The sequence below is a fragment of the Saimiri boliviensis genome, chromosome 6 (assembly GCF_048565385.1).
Source record: "Saimiri boliviensis isolate mSaiBol1 chromosome 6, mSaiBol1.pri, whole genome shotgun sequence".
Lineage (NCBI taxonomy): Eukaryota > Metazoa > Chordata > Mammalia > Primates > Cebidae > Saimiri > Saimiri boliviensis.
In genome coordinates this window covers 61,689,374-61,703,323 of record NC_133454.1, presented here as the reverse complement: position 1 = coordinate 61,703,323, position 13,950 = coordinate 61,689,374, and the positions used below count along the sequence as shown (strand labels likewise).

At 46.4% G+C, this 13,950-nt stretch overlaps 1 protein-coding gene across 7 annotated transcripts in view; it reads right to left on the bottom strand.

Annotated features, from left to right (window-relative positions):
• ST3GAL4 (ST3 beta-galactoside alpha-2,3-sialyltransferase 4) overlaps positions 1-13,950 on the bottom strand; it is a 58,297-nt gene that overhangs the window by 30,973 nt on the left and 13,374 nt on the right. The window contains exon 1 of one of the 7 annotated variants that reach the window (XM_074400847.1): positions 9,483-9,587. The exons of 5 other annotated variants lie outside the window; for them this stretch is intronic. The gene's annotated coding sequence lies outside the window, so the exon portion shown is untranslated. Of the gene's footprint in view, positions 1-364; positions 9,452-9,482; positions 9,588-13,950 lie in introns of those variants that run through there. One more of the 7 variants, XM_074400843.1, reaches the window with a different exon arrangement.

Sequence of the window (13,950 nt, the reverse complement as noted above, 5' to 3'; positions counted from 1 at the left end):
CCTTGAGGGACCATCCTTGTTCTCAAGGTGGAAGAGCTGGGCCCTCAGTCCCCTGCAGCCTGGGACCAGCCTCACCCTCAGGGCCGGTGCACACCCAGAGGCTCTTCCCAAGGAAGCCTGGTGCCAGAAACCCAGACACTGTGGCACAGACCAGAGACAGAGCCTGGGGACACCCAGGAGAGCAGGTCCCCCAAGGTCCCAGCCCCAGCTGAAGCTGGGAGAGCCCAGAGGCCCCCAATCCTCCTGGCCACCCCTGAGTGGCTGTTCCCTCTGCCCAGGAGGAGCTGAAGGGATGGAGGCTCAGGAGGTGGTGCCCCCATACCCACACCCACACCCGAGAGCACACCCAGGCCTGGCAGCTCACCTGGCCCTGCAGGGCTGTCAGTCCAGCTGTGCCCCAAGGAGAACATTTGCTTCTTGCTCTATTTGGACAGCTGCAGGGTCAGTGATGCTCAGAAGACAGCGTCTGATCACGGAGCAGGGAGTGCGTTTCAGGGCCACACACCCTCTAATGGGGGTGGGCCAAGGCCAGGGCTGTGTCCCTGGATGAGTGGGCCGGGAGGGGGCCTGGGACCAGTGTGGCAGGCCACAGGGAAAGGCTGCAGTTATTCTGCCCTTCTGAGCATCGCGAGAGGAGCGGTCAGGGGGGTTCTGGAACCAGGCATGGGTCCTGGGGGAAGGCAATGGAAGCCGGGAGAGAGAGGAAACAGATTTTTCTTTTAATGGCGTTTATTCAGCTACCGGGTGGGTGGAGCCAAGGACCAGCCTCCCAAGTCCAGCCCAACACCCGACCTCACCTCACCCCGGACAGGTCCCACAGCCCTCCTCAGCTCATCCAGGACAGGAGGGAAAGGTCCAAGGAGAACAAGACAAAGCATCCACAAGCAGAGGTCCGTGGCCTGGACTTCACCACCTCCCCCCACCCCCACCACCACAGGAGGCAGGAGACTGAACTGAGACGCCAAGACCAGCACTTCCCCCTCCTGTTCCCACTCTCTCTTCCCCTCTGGCCTTCGTCTCCTGCCCTCTCCTCCTGGTCCCTGTGTCCTTTCCAGCCATCCCATTCTGGTGTCCCCTGGTCCCCATCTCCACCTCCTCCTTCTTTCCTCCTCTGCCCAGAGCCCCTGGTTATGTAAGGGGCTTGGGAACACACAGAGGGAGCTTTTATTGTCAAACCAAATCCATATGGAGCCGGAATGGGTCACAGTATTGACCAATTCCCTCCACCCTGGCTGGGTTAGGACTCCAGGCAGGGAACCCCTACACACATCTAGTTTGGGAGATGGGGGACAAACACTTGCCCCAGGGCCACCAGACAGCTGAATGGGTGGGAGGGATCATTCTCTACTATGAGAGACCACAGCAGGGGACCAGCTGGTCTCCAAGGCAGAATAAAGCCACAGTGCAAAGCCAGGGTCTCAAAGCCAGCAGAGGAAAGCTCTGGGCCAGAGGCAGTGAAGCACCATGGCAAGCCCAGGTTGGGTCAGGCGGGGGGGGGGGGGGGGTGTTGTGCACCTGCACAAGTGCACCCCATGTTCTTATCAATGCAAGGATGCACAGCCATATACTCGCTCACACCCTCATCTGCACACTCCCAGGTATGCATGAACAGACAGAAATGCACTCATCAGCCAAGCACAAAAGGATGTTGTGTGCTCACTTGGATAAGGTGTCAGTAAAATTCTCCTCTTTGGCCAGGCACGGTGGCTCAAGCCTGTAATCCCAGCACTTTGGGAGGCCGAGGCAGGTGGATCACGAGGTCAAGAGATCGAGACCATCCTGGTCAACATGGTGAAACCCCGTCTCTACTAAAAATACAAAAAATCAGCTGGGCATGGTGGCGCGTGCCTGTAATCCCAGCTACTCAGGAGGCTGAGGCAGGAGAATTGCCTGAACCCGGGAGGCGGAGGTTGCGGTGAGCCGAGATCACGCCATTGCACTCCAGTCTGGGTAACAAGAGGGAAACTCCGTCTCAAAAAAAAAAATTCTCCTCTTTGCTCTGGCCAGCTCCCTCCATCCCTGCAGGTACCTGCGGGGCAAAGAGCTCTGGAGAAAAGAGGGTGGAGCTCACCAGCAAGGGAGACTCCACTGGGCAGCTCTTTTTTTGAAGACCCTCGGGCTCCAGAAAGATGAAATCCCACCTGCCTGCTGAGGAGATCTCCAGTGCTAGGGTAATTCACTTTATTTGACAGGTTATCAACCAAATAAAGAGTTTACAGACCTAATGGCACTATCATTGCCCTTTTCACTCTCAGTCCTCTGGAAAAGTTGAATGGAGAAATAGTACCACAGAACTAAAATTAGCTAAATTAACAGAGTCAACTGAATCATCTTGGCCAAAAGAATTACCGCTGGCCTTTATGGCAATAACATCAGCCTTTATGGCAATAACATCAACCCCTATGGAAAAACACAAACTGACTATGAAATAAATACTGAACGACTTGTACCTTTCATTTATCTGCTATACTGTTGGCTCTGATATGACTCAATACTGCAAGGCCTTGATGTATTACGCCAAAGTATATTCCACCAGGTGAAGGAGGCTTTCTGTGATCTGCCTACTGATGATGATTCTGCCTTCCATGACCTGGAATCTGGAGACTGGATTCTTCTTTTTTTGATAGAGTCTCCCTCTGTTGCCCGGGCTGGAGTGCAATGGCATAATTTCGGCACACTACAACCTCTGCCTCACTGGTTCAAATGATTCTCCTGCCTCAGACTCCCAAGTAGCTGGGATTACAGGCATGCGCCAACACTCCTGGTTAATATTTGTATTTTTAGTAGAGACGGGGTTTCACTGTGTTGGCCAAGCTGGTCTGGAATCCCTGACCTCAGGTGATCTGCCTGCGTCGGCCCCGCAAAGTGCTAGGATTACAGGCAGGAGCCACCGCTCCCAACAGAGACTAGGTCTTTTGTAAAAGACAGCAGAGAACTACTGCCCTTGAGCCCTGTTGAAAAAGAGACTATACCAGTTTCTTCTTAATATTCTCACTGTAGCAAAACTTCAGGATCTTGGCCCTGGATACATGTTTCATAACTAATAAAGCTCTCTTACACTTTTGGACTTGTCAACCTACATGTGATTTAAAATTAAGGATACTTGGCCGGGCGTGGTGGCTCACGCCTATAATCTCAGCACTTGGGGAGGCTGAGGCGGGTGGATCACCTGAGGTCAGGAGTTTGAGACCAGTCTGGCCAACATGGTGAAACCCCATCTCTACAAAACATATAAAAAATTAGCCAAGCGTGGTGGCAGATGCCTGTAATCCCAGTTATTCAGGAGGCTGAGGCAGGAGAATCACTTGAACCCAGGAGGCAGAAGTTACAGTTAGCAGAGATCACACCATTGCACTCCAGCCTGGGCAACAAGAGTGAAACTCCCTCTCAAAAAAATAAAGTAACAATAAAATTTAAAAAAAATAAAGTTACGGATGTCCAAGAGAAATCCTTCCATAAAAGTAGATGGTATCATGAAATAGCTTTCCCAAGACAATGAAACAAGAATCCATGTGACTTCTTCCATTGACTCAGACTTGTTTTTGTTTTGTTTTAGCACAGAATGTTCACACTTTTATTTTTGTTAGGGAATTTCATTACTCAAACTGAATATCCTCTAAGACCTCCTGCTCAACATGAAGCCATTCTCGATACTAAGAAATTGCTGGCTACATAATCCTCTAGATAAATGGAAAGAATCACAACTAATTATTAGAACCTGCTCCTATACACACTTGAGTGAGCAATTCAGGAAACTGGTGTTAGGAAAAGGTTTGGTATCCTTCCCTTGGCAGGTTGATTGATATTTATGATCAATCAGTGTATCCCTGGGAAGAAGCAATAGAGGAGAAGGGATATACAACTATGATTAATATCATTAATGATAACTTATCTCTATGCATAGAAAACATTAATGGAACTGGGCCTAATTTAGACAGTGTTCCAGAATCCCTCTGTAATCAAATTCTTTGGTTTGACACAGATTACGAAGACTAGACTCCTGTATATGATGACACATATATAAAATCAGAACATGACCATGAAAGCCTCAACCATATCATCAGAGAACTTACTAGAACTAGACACTGGTTCAATGGAAACTCTAAAAGCAAACTGTATGCCTCAATAGATCCACTATATAAAGTAAATTATAGTCTTGTTTATTGAACAGATCAATGCTCAGGTCATATTTGGAAAGAAACCAATCATCCTTAATTAATGATGGCATACAGTCATTTTATCAAATTCATAGAAATGTTTTTTGTTCCTATTCCAGTTGAAACCATAAACATTCAGCATGGCACTGTGCAGATGCAGATGTGACCAAGAAAACCATGACATTCATATCACCCCTAATTGGTGGGTAAGAGGATCCACTTTGACCCTTTCTATAGATAACACTTAATTATTCATCTTATGCAGCAACACAGTATAGGAACTGGTGTTCTACCTAGCCAGTCTGGATCTGTGGTTTGGGTTATCTTCTACCTAGAATGATTAGATATGACTCTTCAATTGCCATACAAATCCTTAGAGTCATTTGTACATTAAGTGATCCTTCACAATAGAGAATTATCATATCCCAAACCCAATCTTATAAAGGGGTTCTGGAGTTCATACTTCTGGAAGGGCCCTTTTCCCTCAGTTGGGAGTGTCTGAATTGATAAAAATCAATTAACATTTTACCAACTTCTGAAAAAAGTTTAAATGATACTTTGAATTATCTTAAGCAGTACAATCTGGGATGAATAAACTGGCCTCAGTAGTACTGAACAACAGAAGAGTTCTGATACTTTAACTCTCCAAAAGGGCAGACCTTGTTCCCTAACTGGTAAAAAGGTGGTGGCTCACGCCTATAATCCCAGCACTTCAGGAGGCTGAGGCAGGCGGATCACCTGAGGTCAGGAATCCGAGACCAGCTTGGCCAACATGGTAAAACCCCGTCTCTACTAAAAACACAAAATTGTGTGGTGGCACATGACTGTATTCCCAGCTTCTCAGGAGGCTGAAACAGGAGGATCAGTTGAACCCAGGAGGTGGAGGCTGCAGTGAGCCAAGATAACACCACTGCATTCCAGCCTGGGCAAGACAGAGCAAGATTCCCTCTCAAAAAAAAGCGGGGGGAGGGGTGGGGGGTGTTGTTGGCCAGGCCCAGTGGCTCATACCTATAATCTCAGCACTTTGAGAAGCCTATGTGGGTGATCACTTGAGGTCAGGAGTTTGAGACCAGCCTGGCCAACATGGTGAAACCCCATCTCTACTAAAAATACAAAAATTAGCCAGGCTTGGTAGTGCACACCTGTAGTCCCAGCTACGCAGGAGGTTGAGATAGGAGAATCACTTGAACCTGGGAGGCGGAGGTTACAGTGAGCCAAGACCACGCCACTGTACTCCAGCCTGTGCAACAGAGCGAGACTCGATCTCAAAAAAAAAAATGTTGTTTTTACATCAACAAATCAGGTATTGTTACCAAAAATTTAAAAGATGTTAAAGACACACATGAGTTTTTCATGAGATAGGCACTGCCTTCTCCATTGATTCATTCAGTTGGTTAAGTCTTGGCTCCTGGGAATCTTTGCTCTGAGGCATTTTTCAATTCTTGGCTATTATTCTCCTGATAATTATTGTGTTTACCGCCCCCGCCCCCACCCTGCCCCGGGTGCCTTGTATTCTCTCAAGGGTTCTAAATTATTTCCAACAGCTGCTCAAATATCAAATGATTACCATGAGGATCATTCAACTTGAGGAAAGCAACACTGACTATGTAATTGCTAACTGTGGCCATGGAATTCTGATTCCCAGCCGACCTACTGATGATGGCAACATCTACCTGATTCTTTGTCCCAGTGACTATATCAGTGGTGGTAACAGAGAAGAATGCCGTGTCATCTAGTCACACTATCAGCTTGCTAACAGAATAACCAAAAGCAAGGAATTATTAAAGCAAGATTTGGAGACCAGGCCTGAAAAATTCCTTAGCAGGGCCAAGCGTGATGGCTCACGCCTGTAATCCCAGCGCTTTGGGAGGCCGAGGTGGGTGGATCACGAGGTCAAGAGATCGAGACCATCCTGGTCAACATGGTAAAACCCTGTCTCTACTAAAAATACAAAAAATTAGCTGGGCATAGCGGCACGTGCCTGTAATCCCAGCTGCTCAGGAGGCTGAGGCAGGAGAATTGCCTGAACCCAGGAGGCAGAGGTTGCGGTGAGCCGAGATCGCGCCATTGCACTCCAGCCTGGGTAACAAGAGCGAAACTCCGTCTCAAAAAAAAAAAAAAAATTCCTTAGCAAACAAAACCAAGAGGCCTTAACAACAGCCTTAACCTTGCTTCAAAGACAGCATAATCAAAACTTAACTGGGGTTATTTCTGGTAAATGCTTCTGTTTGACACAAATAAAACTTCAGCCAATCGTAAGCAGCCAACTGACAGGCGTTATGTGACTAGGCAACTTCAAACAAGGTAAACAAAACAAAGCAATTTTGTAATTGCAACCAAATCAAATACATTCTTTTTTTGCTTCTAATATTCACCCTCCAAACACCCGCCTCTGAAGCTTTATCATTGGGCCACTAAGCCTCTTTTGGTTTTCTGTTTCCCAATTCATGAATTACTTCTTACTCAAATAAATTCTTTAAAATATTATTGCACCTCAAAAATTTTCTTTTACACAGGTAACCATTTTTATCATTACTGGCTTTCAAATATTGGCCACTATCCTGTGACCTCTGAAAATGATGTTTTTCTACCAAGAGCCAATCTGAGCAACTACTAACAGAATTGTGTTATACAATTCTGTTTTCCTATCTTGCCTATGAGGTTATGACCTCTATGGTTAGGAACTTCTTTGTATCTCCAGATTCTATTAAACTGCCAAGAATGTGGCAGATGTTCTATATACATTTGACAAGTAATAATATGTGAATAACAAGGCCGGACACAGTGGCTCATGACTGTAATCCTAGCACTTTGGAGGTGGAGGTGGGTGGATTACCTGAGGTCAGGAGTTTAAGATCAGCCTGACCAACATGGTGAAAACCCGTCTCTATTAAAAACAAAATTAGCTGGGCATGGTGGTGGGCACCTGCAATCCCAGCTACTCTGAGAGTGAGACAGGAGAATCACTTGAACCCGGGAGGCAGAGGTTGCACTGAGCTGAGATCACGCCATTGCACTCCAGCCTGGGCAATAAGAGTGAAACTCCATCTCAAAAAAAAAAAAAAAGAAAAATATATGAATAATAATGTATTGCATGGCCTATTGGCAAATGAAACATACTGCATGCTCACTCTGTGCAAAACCAGGATCTCTTACTCACAGCCAGGTGGCCAAAAAAATAAAAATAAAAGGAAAAGGAAAAGGAATCAGGATCTTGCAATTTCTGCTCTGCTGACTTTGGGGGCCAGACTGTTCATTGCTGCGGGGTCTGTCTTGTATATTATGGAATGTGTAGTAGCATCTCTGGCCTCCACCCACTAGACGCCAGTAGGAAATCCCACTCCTCAGGTGTGAAAAAATGTTTCCAGACATTTCCAAAGGTTGAGGACCACTGTGCTAGACATTTTTAAGGGTTGTACAAGTATTAAATATTATCTCAACCCAGTAAGTTCAACATGATAATTACCTCCATTGTAGAGCCAGGGAACTAAGGTGGGGAAGGGGTCAATAATGAGCCAGGTTGTACAGCTCCTGAGGAGTGGAGCTGGGACTGGAATTCTGGCTCCTTCGTCCAGAGCCCACCCCGAACTCCCACACCCTACAGCTTCTTCTAAAACCATCCTGTGCAGACTGGCTCCCTAGACTCCAAGATCCCTGGGTGTCCACCCTGCCCTATACAGCAATTAGGGGAAGGGAGTCTCAAGCATATCCAAGTCCTTCGAAGGCTCCACACAGTGACCAAGAGCCTGTCCAGCCCCTTCTCAGCCAGCTTCCGCACCAGGCACGTCTCTAGCCCCCACAGCCCCGGCGCTCTCTGGAAGCTCTGGAGTGCATGTTCAAGGCACACAGCTGTGTTCGTGGGATCACTAACGCCTGCCAGCTGGACACCAGACTTCCGTGAATCTGACCATTTCTTGCAGCCACATCCCACCACTGGCACGGACTGACTCTCTCCACTGTAAGCCAGGTCTCCCGGGCCCCGGACTCCTCTGGCTTCCCTGCTGAACCTCAGCATGGGCCTGGGCTGTACCTGCTTCCACACATTCCGCAGCCTGTCCAGGAGTGAGTCTCCACGGTATCTGCCAACCCACAGCGTTTCCTCACAGCTTAGTGGCTGTTCTAGAGGGGACTCAAGCTGGACTGTGCATTTAACATCATTAATACAACCACTAGGTATGGCAAGAGCAGGCTACAGGCCAGGGAATTCTCCCACAAGGTTAGAATTCACCTGAGCAACACTCTTGGATTCAGTTGTTCCACTAATTACAAGTCTCCAGAATAGATCAGCCATCTGTAAAACTCCTTCTCAGCTCCAAAACCTCCATGGGCTCCTTTTCTTACGGGGAGAACCTGGGCCCTTGCTCTGACCCACAGAGACGCACGTGCTCTAGTGGCCAGCACCTCCTCCCTCTGACTAATTCCTCTCCATGAAGCGTGCCCCACACACCAGCCTCGCCAGGTCTCGGGGGCCAGCTAGGCATGCTCCCTCCTCTGAGGCTTTCTACTTTCTGTCACTCAGTCCAGAACACTTTTCCCTAGACATGGGGCTTGGCTATCTCTCTTCAACCAGTTTTTTTTTTTTTTTTTTTTTTTGAGACATTGTCTTGCTTTGTCATTCAGGCTGGGGTACGGTGGTATGATCTTGGCTCACTGTAATCTCCACCTCCCAGGTTCAAGCAATTCTTGTGCCTCAACCTCCCAAGTATCTGGGATTTCAGGCATGCGCCACCATACCCAGCTAAGTTCTGTATTTTTAGTAGGGATGGGGTTCCCCCATATTGTCCAGGCTGGTCTTGAACTCGTGACCTCAAGTGATCTGTTAGCCTTAGCCTCCCAAAGTGCTGGGATTACAGGGGTAAGCCACCATGCCTGACCTCTCTGTCCAGCTTCTCTGCTTCCCAGCAACAACTCCACTCACCCCACACTGCAGATCCCCTCCCCTGCTTGCAAAGATGTTTCTCTTGTTTTGCTTGCTGCTGTATCACCTGTGTCTACAATAGTGCCCGCCACCCTGTAGGCTCTCAAAACAAATGTGCTGAATTAATAAATGGATCTGTTAGTCGGATGGCACTGCCCCAGTATAGACGGAACAAGAGTGGAAGAAGCAGTAACAGCAGGTCAGATGCCCTCCGGCCCCTGTGGCATGGCCCCCTGGCTGGACACTGCAGCCTCACCTCATCACTGAACACCGAGATCACAGCATGCCCGGGCACAGGGAGGCTTCCTGGCTCATTAGAGTCAGCAGAGAGCACAGTGAGTAACTGATCAGCTAACTGCCTCAGGGCCACGCATGGGAGGGTGAAAACTTCTCTCAAGCTGTCTTACCTTAGAGGGAAAGGAGCCGGACAGGCTTCTACCTACAGCAAAAGAAGGCTCTCTGTTCCCATCCTTGGGCTCCACAGGCTTCCCCCAACCCCCAATCCGCCCCTGCAGATTCCTGGCACTGCAGACTCCTGTATAGAAACACTGTATCACCCGTTTATCAGCTGCCAGTCACAAGACACCAACCACTTGAAAATCATACCCTGGTGTCTGCCTGGGAGGGGCAGAGGCTTTGAATTCCATTCTCAGGGTGAGAAAGCTGAAGCCAGTGTGACAAGGGGAGAGTCAAGAGAGCAGCCCAGGCCCAAAGTGAAGGACAAATCCAGTGCCTGCGTGGACCTGACCCAGGTCCTGCTCCCCAGCACCCCTCCATTCCAGGAGAAGCAATGCACCCACCCCAAGGATCTGAAGTTAAAGGCAAAATTGGGGAAGCTGCACTCCCCACCTCCCATCTTTCTACATGCAGTACCTCCTACAGTCAGCACCCAAGTTTCTGATTAATCCTTCTCCAAAGAAGTGTCCCCTCTACAGAACAGACCCTTTCAAAGCTGCTTTACTACTCAGCAGGCACAGGGTGCTCAAGACCTCAGGCTTTGAACAAGTCAGTACTCAAGACCTCAGGCTTTGAACAAGCCAGACACAGTGCACGTCATCAACAAATACTTGAATATGTAATATCGGCAGTCCCATGAAACAAAAAGAAAAAAACATGGAATCAAAGAGAAAACAAGAAACAAGACAGGATCTTGCAACTCTGCTTCTGGGTATATACCCCAAAGAACTGAAAGCAGGATATCAAAGAGATATTTATACAGCCATGTTCACAGCAGCATTATTCACAACAGCTAATGGGGAGGCAACCCACGTGTCCATCAATGGATGAATGAGCAGAATGTGGTCTATGTATACAACGGAATATTATTCATCCCGAAAAAGAAAGGAAATTCTGACACACGCTGCAACATGGATTAACCTTGAAGACGCTATGCAAAGTGAAATAAGCCAGTCACAAAAAGACAAATACTGTATCATTCCACTTACAGGAGGTACTCAAAAGCAATCAAACTCAGAGACACAGAAAGCAGAATGGTGGCTGCCAAGGGCTGAGGGGAGATGGAAATGAGGAGTTATTGACTAGTGGGTAGGATGTTTCAGTTTGACAAGATGAATTCTGGAGATGGATGGTGGGATGGAAGCACATTCTAAATGTACTTAATGCCACTGAACTACACACATAAAAATGGTTAAGATGGGCAAAAAACGTGCTCGTGCATTTTACCATAACAATCATCAAAACAATCGAAGCAATAAAAAAGAACACAAAAAGGCAATTCATAGAATCAACGCAAACACTTAATAGACACATGAAAAGATGCTCAGGCCCACTAGTAGCCAGGGAATACAGATTAAAACCAAATAGACTTTCTCACGCATTGCTGGTGGGAGTACCAATTGACACAAAGGCTTAGAAGAGCACTCCATGATATGTAGTCATGCTGAAGATGTGCATACCTTACAATCCGGTGATTACATTTCCAGGCATAGCCCAGAGTAACCCTCCCTTGTATAGGACACAATGTTTATTAAGCAGTGTTTCCATTTTTTTTCCATTACTATATATATTCCATTATTATATATAATGGAAAAAAATGGAAGCAACTTAACCATCATCAGGAGAGGGTGGCTACATAAGCTGTGCTACCTTCATGCAACTGAATACCATGTAGTCATGTCAACTGAAGAAATCAATCCATATGGGTCCATTGGGATAAATGTGAAAACATTAACTTTTTAAAGTGTTGCAAAAAGATAAAGGATGAATCCGAAAACAACGCTAAGCGTGTGTATATTTGTAAACAGTGTGTGCTTATGTGTAAGAAGAAAGAATAAAGTACATTGTGCATCCAACTTGAAGCAAGAATTCTATTCTGGGAATATGGAGAATAGGTCATAGTGGCACGTCTTTAGTTCTATACTTGTTTTATTTCTTAAAGGAAAAAATAAACATATGGGATAAGGTTCACATTTGATAAATCTGACTGATTATCACATGGAGGTCTGTTAAATTAATTTTTATGTGTTTGAAATATTTTCATTTAAAAAAAGAATGAGGGCCCAGTGCAGTGCCTCACACCTGTAATCCCGTTTCTTTGGGAAGCCATGGCAGGCGGATCACTTGAGTTCAGGAGTTCGAGACCAGCCAGACAAACATGGTCTCTACTAAAAAAATACAAAAATTAGCCAGGCGTGGTTGTGCATACCTGTAGTCTCAGCTACTTGGGAGGCTGAGGTAGGAGAATTGCTTGAACCTGGGAGGCAAAGATTGCAGGGAGCTAAGATTGCACCACTGCACTCCAGCCTGGGTGACAGAGCGAGTCTCCATCTCAAAAATTAATTAATTAATTAAAAAAGAATGAATAGTGATTGAAGAAATATAAATTCAGAAGCTAAATAATGAAAGATGAATACATTCGCATAAAGTTTAAATGAGACACAGAGAGCAAGACAGCAAGCTCATGCTTACAAGAAAAATGAAAAAGAAGTGCATTTGCAATGTGTACATATATAACATATCAGTTAATTCCTATAGCCTATAACATACTCATGCAAATCCGCCCCCCACTCCAACAATGAAGGAGCATAATTTAAAAACAAGCAAAGGCTATGAATACATACTTTACTGTAGCGAAATATAAATGGCACATAAGACAGTCATCTACATTTAAAAATTCCAGTGTCATTGAGACACTATTTTTCATAAATAGTAACAGCAAAAAACAAGGGTCCTGAGCTACACAATGCTAGGGGAGTGTGGGAAGCAGGTCCTCTCACAGATGTATGCTGGAAGTGAAGACCAGGCCACCTTCTGGAAGGGCATTTCACAATATTTATCAAAATACCCTGTATGCCAGGGATTCCATGGCCAGAAGTTTATTCCACAGAAAAGTTTCCTAAATTTGTACAGAGACTTGTCTTTTAGGATCTTTACTGCAGCACTTTTTCTAACAGCGTAAGAAGGAAACTTGAAATCTATGCACAGGCACCTGTTTAAAAAAATCAGGACACAGACAATGAAACACTACACAGCTGTGAAAAGAGGATGCACATCGATGCATGCTGATATCAACGGATCTCCAAAGCGTAGTATTAAAATGTAAAAGACAGGTGTAAAACAGTGATCTTATCTCCAAATGCACTTTCAGAAAAGAATCATAGGCATATTCAGATACTCAGAAGGATACAAAACAAGGCAGAGGAGCTAAACCGAGAGTGACTTTGTCTCATGATCTGTTTGTGCTGCATCACTTTTTTAAACTGATGAGTATGATATGTTTTCAACTAATAATTTGATTAAAAGGAAAAAAAAAAAGGAAGAAGAAAAAAATAAGGAATGTAAATGTTGAAGTCCCACACTTGGACCTGAACTCTGGACCAACCATCATTTCTGTAAATGTGAACGACCTTTCTGGGTCTCAGGTTTTCCACTGGGTAAATAGAGATTTTTTAAAATGGCACTATCGGCCTGGTGTGGTAGCTCATACCTGTAATCCCAGCACTTTGGGAGGCTGAGGCAGGCAAATCACCTGAGGTCAGGAGTTCGAAACCAGCCTGGGTAACATAGGGAAACCCCATCTTTACTAAAAATATGAAAAAATAGCTGGGCATTGTGGCACACACGGTAATCCCAGCGACTCCAGAGGATGAGGCATGAGAATCGCTTAACATGGGAGGCGGAGGTTGCAGTGAGCTGAGATCCCATTACTGCACTCCAGCCTGGGCAACAGGAGTGAAACTCTGTCTCCAAAAATAAGAAGAAGAAGAAGAAAAAGAAAAAGGCACTATCTGGAAGGGAGGTCGAATAAGCAGACAACAATTAACTTAGCTCCAAAGATCATTACTGAATGGAAGCAGCTGATCTCAAACCCCAGAACATGCAGCACCTGTGCCTCCCACTGACCGGCCCTCCTTACCTTCCATATGTCCTACCCTGAGGACAGAAATAGCAGGGCAGAGCACCAGACACAGTATGCACCCTGGGCAATCACAGCCCAGACAGGGTGGCAAGTGAGGGTGGGCTCCAGCCCTCCACCTGCTTGCCAAACTGTATGCTCTAGTGCCCCGAGTCTCCAACCGGGTGGGGGATGGGGGTGGGGCATTCCCTTTCCTAATTTACAGGAAAGTGCTGTAGAGATTAGCAGCAACACCATTCAGAGCAGCTGACTTCCTTCTCTCTTCCCAAGTTAAATCAGCGCAGTGCAAAGATCTGGGTGTGCAAGACCCGGGCTTTGCCAGGACCCCAGGGGAAGCTGGCAGAGCCACCCCGGGTGTGTGTCTCTCTCCGTGCCATCTCCTCTGTACTCACAAGGATATCCTTCTCATGAGCAGGTGTGGTTTCTGTAGAGCTGGCTCCAGCCACCTTTGGTCCAGCTGCACCCACGTCCTAATTCTGGGACAGCTGGCCAGCCGTCTC